Source organism: Lolium rigidum, chromosome 1, assembly GCF_022539505.1.
Source record: "Lolium rigidum isolate FL_2022 chromosome 1, APGP_CSIRO_Lrig_0.1, whole genome shotgun sequence".
Taxonomy (NCBI): domain Eukaryota; kingdom Viridiplantae; phylum Streptophyta; class Magnoliopsida; order Poales; family Poaceae; genus Lolium; species Lolium rigidum.
The window spans coordinates 157336487-157344179 of NC_061508.1; positions in this window are offsets into that span (position 1 = coordinate 157336487).

Genomic DNA, 7693 nt, shown 5'->3' on the forward strand with positions numbered 1-7693 from the left:
ACGACGAGTCTTAGCAACGGTGCATACTAAGGATGATCACTTCATGGATATGCGAATATCGTTAGTGCCCCAATAGTTGGAGGATTGGGACGCCTTGCGTCTTCAACCTTTGAACATTCCCATAAAATTTATGAGTTTATGTAGTCTCACCAAATTATATTCTATCATCTTGCAATAAGGTCTTAGATATCACATATATCTCATACCTTGATTATTTCTGAAAACAAAATTTTCAGCTCCTTACTTTTCAAACAGATTTGAACTTCAAGTTTCACGGAGACAAGATGACTTTAGGTACTAATTGAAATCATAACTCTTTGAATCAACAATGTGAGATTTACTAAAAGTTTGCAATAGGATTTAAACAATTCTTGATTCTTCAACAATACGGTACCAATCCGTAAAGTTTCTTGTCAGATTTTAACAGTATTTCTATCTCAATTACAAGACTAGCGCATGGTAGAAAACGGATGCCAATTCTACAAAATTAATTCAAAATACTACTCAGACTATGTTTACGATAATTAGTTCATGTTTTAATCTAATTACTAATGAACTCCCACTTAATACAACATCCCTCATAGTTGTTAAGTGGTACACGATCCAAATCCACTACACCAAAACCGATCATCACGTGAGATGATGTAGCTTCAATGGTGAACATCAACATGTTGATCATATCATCCATATGATTCGTGTTCAACCTTTCGGTTTCCGTTGTCCCGAGGCCATGTCTGTACATGCTAGGCTCGTCAAGCAAACCCAAATATTCCGCGTGTGCAACATGGCTTACACCCATTGTATGTGAATGTTGAGTCTATCACATCCGATCATCACGAGATGCTTCGAAACGACGAACTATATCAACGGTGCATACGAGGGGAGAACACTTTATTATCTTGATATTAATGTGAGGGATCATCTTATAATGCTACCGTCGCGTTGTAAGCAAAATAAGATGCATAAAGGATTAACATCACATGCAATTCATATGTGATATGATATGGCCCTTTAGTCTTTGCGCCTTCGATCTTCATCTCCAAAGCACGGACATGATCTCCATCATCAATGGGCATGATCTCCATCATCGTTGGCGTAGCGTCAAGGTCCATGGCGCCGTCTTCATGGTTGTTCACCTCATGTAGCAACTATTACAACTACTTTGAAATACTACTCAACATGAAATTTAAAGACAACCATAAGGCTCCTGCCGGTTGCCACAATACAATAATGATCATCTCATACATATTCATCATCACATCATGGCCATATCACATCACCAAACCCCTGCAAAAACAAGTTAGACGTCTCTAATTTGGTTTGCATATTTTACGTGGTTTAGGGTTTTCGAGTGAGATCTAATCTACCTACGAACATGAACCACAACGGTGATACTAGTGTTGTGTTATCACCAGAATTTGACCGAGTCAGAGGTGGGCCGCGATCAGGATGGACTTAAAGAATATATAGATGGAAGAAATACGTGAATCGGCCTTACATGCAAAGTTGGGCTAAATTGCCCGTGTATCTGTAAGATATTAGATCGCATCTTAGTTTAGAAGTTAGAGTTTTACCCGTGCACGGTTTAGTGCACGCCCACATTAGAAAGTCCGCTTGGACTATAAATATGTACCTAGGGTTTATGGAATAAACAACAACCAACGTTCAACCACAAACAAATCTCGGCGCATCGCCAACCCCTTCGTCTCGAGGGTTTCTACCGGTAAGCATCATGCTGCCTAGATCGCATCTTGCGATCTAGGCAGACAAGCCTGCCCACGTTGTTCATGCGTTGCTCGTATCGAAGCCTTTTTGATGGCGAGCAACGTAATTATCTTAGACATGTTAGGGTTAGCATTGTTCTTCATATTACATGCTTTCGTAGTGCAACCCTTGCATGTCTAGCCGCCCTTACACCTATCTTAGGTGTAGGGGCGGCACCCGCTTGATCATAGTTTAGTAGATCTGATCCGTTACGATTGCTCCTTGTTCTACAAGGATTAGTTTAATATACTGCAATAGTTAGGCCTTACAAAGGGGGAGGATCCGGCGGCACGTAGGGTGTCGTTCGTTGGCCCTAAGCGGGATGTTCCGAGGAACAACCTCGTGTTGGTTTTTAGGCCTTGTTTAGGATCGGCTTACGATCACCGTGCGTGGCCGCGAGGCCTAACCTGGAGTAGGACGATCCGATTATGCGGTGAAAACCCCACATCGTCGTAGATCTCATTAGCTTTACCTTGATCAAGCGGGACCACCATATATTCGGACACCTCGTCCGAATCATGGGTGGATCGGCTCTTTGAGCCGATTCACGGGATAACCTGAGAGCCGATCGAGGCTCGTATTTAACGTTTACGTGTGTGCCTCGCAGGAAACTAAGCGAGGCATCATCCACACCTTCCCGACCAGGTATAGGTCGGGTGGCACGCCCTTGTGATAAACATCGGTGCGTGCGACCAGGAGGCTTTGCGGGCCGTCGCTCAGAGGGACTGGGGCCAGCCGCAGCCCTAGTTGTTCCCGGCTCTACCGTGTTGCCCGTCTCTGCCCGCCAGGGGGTTTCTGACGTCAACACATTCTGGCACGCCCGGTGGGACTACCTTCAACATCCACAACATCGCCATCTACATCCGAGATGGCGGAAGACACTCCGGTCACGTACGCGGATCTGCTTGGTGAGCTCAAGAAGAAGCATGACGAGATCAAGGCAACCCTCGAAGCCGAACTCATCGGCTCCTTCCACCGAACCCGCTCCCATGGCGTCAGGTGGAAGGGTTTCACACCTGAAGGCGCGCTCGATGGAGTGGACCTGTCCGCCCCGTCGAGAAGAACGCACCGGGTCGCTGCGGCGGGAGATCAACTACATGGTGGCTCATTCGCTGCACCGCCACTACGAGAGCCTGGTGAACACCTTGGAGCGTGTCGCTCGCGCGTCGTCCGGGAAATCATGAGACACCGGTACTCCCCGTCGGGACCGGCTGCGGGGACTTTCAAAGGAGAGATGCCGCTCCGGCCCCGGCCGTTCGCATGGGTAGCACCGGAACTGCCGAACTCATCGGCATACGTCGTCTACAAGATTGGTGGTGATCCTAGTGACTACCAATTCCTACCTGAGCCACCTAAGGAGGTCCCGCACGGATACTCGTGCGCATACGTGCCGGACTGCAACGCCTGGGCACTCTCGAACCAGGCTGCAATAACAGCGGCCTCTGGAACGGCGGGAGGAACGTCGGGAGCCGATCACGAGAAGCGGTCGTGGCTGGCTAAGTACGCCGCCCGACAAACCTCCAAAGCCCAGCTCCTGCGGTTGGCTTAGAACCGGAAAAACAAGCATGGCTGGTTAAGTATGCCACCCCGGCGAATCTTCGGGGTTCGACACCTTCAGCCATCACAGCGGATCAGATTTGTGCAATTCGAAAGATCGGTTCGGCATGATGCCGAAAAGGAAGAGCGTTCGGCTACACCAAGCCGTACCCCAACAGCTACGAGCCGATCCCGCTGCCACCTAAATATCGGCTCCCGGACTTCACAAAGTTCGGTGGATCGAGACGGGTCCAGCTCCATCGAGCATGTGAGCCGATATTTGGCACAGGCTGGGCACGATCTCAGCGTCGGATGAGTTGCGCGTGAGGTTCTTCTCACGGTCCCTCACGGGATCGGCTTTCGGGTGGTACACATCGCTACCACCGAACTCCATCCAAACTTGGAAGCGATTGGAAGAGCGGTTCCATGAACGGTACCATTCGAAGCTTCCGAGTCTAGCATTGCCGATCTAGCACAACTACGTCGAAGCGCGGAGAAACGTGACGAGAATACATCCGGCGCTTCGGGAATCTTAGGAACCGATGCTATTCGGTTCGTATAACTGAAAAGGAAGCGATCGAGTTGGCGGTAGCAGGCCTTGCAACACAGCTCAAGGACACGGCCTCCCAAGCGGATTATCCCTCGGCGGCGCACATGGTTCGAAACTTTCAGCATATGAACAGCGCCACCCGGACCTGTACCAAGATAAGTTCAAGCGTGCGGTAGCCACGGTCGATGCGAGAGGAAGACGAAGTTCTCGCGGGAGACCAAGAAGTAGCGATGGCTGAGTGGACTCGGGGAGGAACCCCCGTGTCCCGCAAATGGGTAAAGCCACCGGGCCCGCCCGGGGGATTTGATTTTGACGTGACCAAGACCGAGCAAATCTTCGACCTCCTACTCAAGGAAAAGCGGTTGAAGATACCTGAAGGTCTCAAATTCCCCACGGCGCAAGAGCTGAATGGAAAGCCATACCGCAAATGGCATAACTCGCTCTCCCATGCCACCAACGACTGCGAGGGTGTGGCGTCGGCACATCCAAGCGGCGATAGAGAACGGGCGTCTAATTTTCAACCGATACGCCATGAAGGTCGATACCCAGCCCTTCCCCGCCGTGAACATGGTGGAGTATGCTTGCCATGGAGGGTGCCGGCCGGGTTTCTGTGCAATATCAACATGGTAGATCTTGGACACCACGGCGGCAAGGATGGAGATGAGGGCAGCTGCTCTCATAGCAAAGAAACAGAGGAAGCCGCTCCACGCGATCGGCTCCGCCAAGACGGCAAGCGCTACGTAACAGAGGGAGAAGTGAAGAACATAAGATCGACCTCTCTCTGATCACCTCCTCAACAAGTATGTGAGTCAGTACGACCAACGCCGACGGTCCAGCGATGATGATGAAAGAGATCGTCTGGCTAGAAGACATCGTCGGCATAATCGCGATGAGGAGGAGCACGAGCGTTGCGCCAAGGGAAAGGCAAGGGAGCGGGACGACGAGGACAGGCCGCGGGATTGCCCTTTCTTCGAGCACTGCTGGGATTCAGGAATGAGCCGATTGCCAACAATCGGCAATTGCCCGAGATGCAACCGAAAAAAGAAGGAGGCAGCCAACGTGTCCGTGTTCGAGCGCTTGGGACCTCTCCCGCCACGGAGCAAACGAGCTGAGTCCCCTCGGTTGGAAGATCTCGAAGATTCGGAAGACGAGGGAGAAGAAGAAGACAGTACCACCGGCCAAGGTGGTGCCCCGACGGACTCAGCCGTTCCCGAAACGCAGGGTTCAACGATTGCGCGGCCTGGAAGAAGCCGAGAGGTTATACTTGCATACATTGAGGAAGGCAAGGCCTGATCCGGCTGCGAAGGTTCGGCGAACCCTGGATGAAGAGGGTCGTCCACGAAAAATGGAGTGGCGCCCCAAGCAAAGGAAAGCCGATGATGAAACATCGGCTGGCACAAACATGGTGCTCGTTCTTCCGACGAAGCTCGGTGCTCCACGGTTACACGATACATCCAAGGTGGACGACGGCAAGCGCACCAACATGATAAAGTCGAGAGATTGGGCTGGTTTTGTCTACCGGCACGAACGAGTAGCAAGAGCACGTCAAGGAGCAAACATGGCGAGGCTGATCCTTGTGATCGGCCCCAAAAATTTATGAAGGGAACTTACAAAACCTTCACCGAGCAAGCAACGTGGAGGCCGATTCCGAGCAATCGGCCAAAATTATCCTCACCCACCATTCGCACTGGGTTCAACATGTTATCCAACGAGCCGATACCATCAATTCTCTTGACGAGAATCGGCTCGGGGGGCACCAGTGTAGATAGAACACGAGGATATGTAATGGAAGCGTCTCATCTTTTGGTGATGGGTATTGGAATATGGGGGCCGATGCATTAGTCGGCCGTAAAAAAAAATGCTGAAAATTCGAAAATTTTCGAGCACAGCCGATGCAGCAGACATCGACTTAAGGATATGGAAGCCGATGCATGGCCATCGACTCGAGAGGAATAACTGTCACGAGCAGAGGTTCAATGGAGCACGAAGAGGGTTTTAATGAAAGAACTCCTTAATGGGGTAGCTTAAGAGCTCGGATTCTCTCTTCAGGAACAATGCCAAGAGCAGCCTGAACGTGTAGATCAGGTCAAGGATGGATTGCCTCAGATCCACCAAAGGAAGGGAGCCGATCTAGTCAACAAGGCGCTAGAGGCGGTCTGAAGAAACTCGGGGGGCAGCTCACCTTGAAGGCTCTCTGCTCTGGGGAGCCGATTTGTGTTCAGATCGGCTGGCTCTGCATGATCAAGCCTAGGCCCATTCAGCTAATTTGCGCATCCTCGTCTCTGTTTTGCCTTGGCCGAGACTCGGGGGGCAACAGGCCTGGTAGATGTTCTATCAAGGAACCGATTGGAGTTACATTGGCTGACACTGCATCGTGATCTCCTCAGAGAGGATCTGGGAAGAAAAAGCCGTCGTCTTGTACGAGGGTTGGACCGTGCTGGTACTGCATGAAAAGGAAGGAAACTGGTTTCTCAAATTGGCCGATGAAAGGTCATCGGGCTGCGGGACCGCAAAATACCACGGTCAAGAAAAAACACAATAATCCGATTCGTTGCTATCGGTCTTGGTGTGGCAAGCGGAAGGAAGGAAATTGGATTAATGGAAGAAGAAATTGAGAGAACAATTCTCATTAATTCAAAGGAGCGGCTTTACAAGAAGAGCCGATGGCTCTCAAAAGAGGAATCTGGTGCCTAGTGCACTGCTACTACTAATCCTACTCTACTAGTCGTCGCTGTCCTCATCATCGCCATCGTCGAGGTCGTCGGCGCTGCTCCCAGGAAGCTCCTCGCCGTCTGCTGCCCCGGCCGTCGGCCGGAGCTTCCTCCTCCTCCTCGTCATCGTCATCATCCTCGCTATCCGCCCGGTCCGCGGAAGCGCTTCGTTGGAGGATATCCGGCGGAGGAGGAGGAATCGTCTTCCTCCTCCTCATCTTCTTCTTCCTCGTCGTCATCATCGTCCTCGCTGTCCGCCCACATGCGGGAGCGCTTCTTCGGCGGAAGCTACGGCGGAGGGGGAGGCCTTAGCCCTCTCCGCTCCTCCTTCTTTCTTCTCCTGGTCAGAGGAGATGGGGTTCGCCCCGGAGCGGGGATCGTCCTCTTCCTTGTTCTTCGGCGACGATTGGAGAGAGAGGCCTGAAGCGGAGGAGGAAGAGGAAGACATTGCTACAGGAGGAGAGGGTTTTTTGGTGCCGACCGCTAGAACAGAGGAAGGGGATGAAGAGGACTGGTCAATTGGCATGGTTAAATAACAAGGAGCCTAGTGGAGATTCAATGCCATTGCAGTTTCCGAGGAAGTGATGCTAAGGCTATCAAATTTCACAGAGAAGTGGGAAAGAAAAGGTGTCATGATGAAGGATGTTGCAACAGTTCTGCTCTGCTACGACATGACCCGACGAAAGGAAGCATAATGATTTTGGAAATGTCATTTCCAAAACCAGGGGGGCATGTGTTATCACCAGAATTTGACCGAGTCAGAGGTGGGCCGCGATCAGGATGGACTTAAAGAATATATAGATGGAAGAAATACGTGAATCGGCCTTACATGCAAAGTTGGGCTAAATTGCCCGTGTATACGTAAGATATTAGATCGCATCTTAGTTTAGAAGTTAGAGTTTTACCCGTGCACGGTTTAGTGCACGCCCACATTAGAAAGTCCGCTGGACTATAAATATGTACCTAGGGTTTATGGAATAAACAACAACCAACGTTCAACCACAAACAAATCTCGGCGCATCGCCAACCCCTTCGTCTCGAGGGTTTCTACCGGTAAGCATCATGCTGCCTAGATCGCATCTTGCGATCTAGGCAGCACTAAGCCTTCCCACGTTGTTCATGCGTTGCTCGT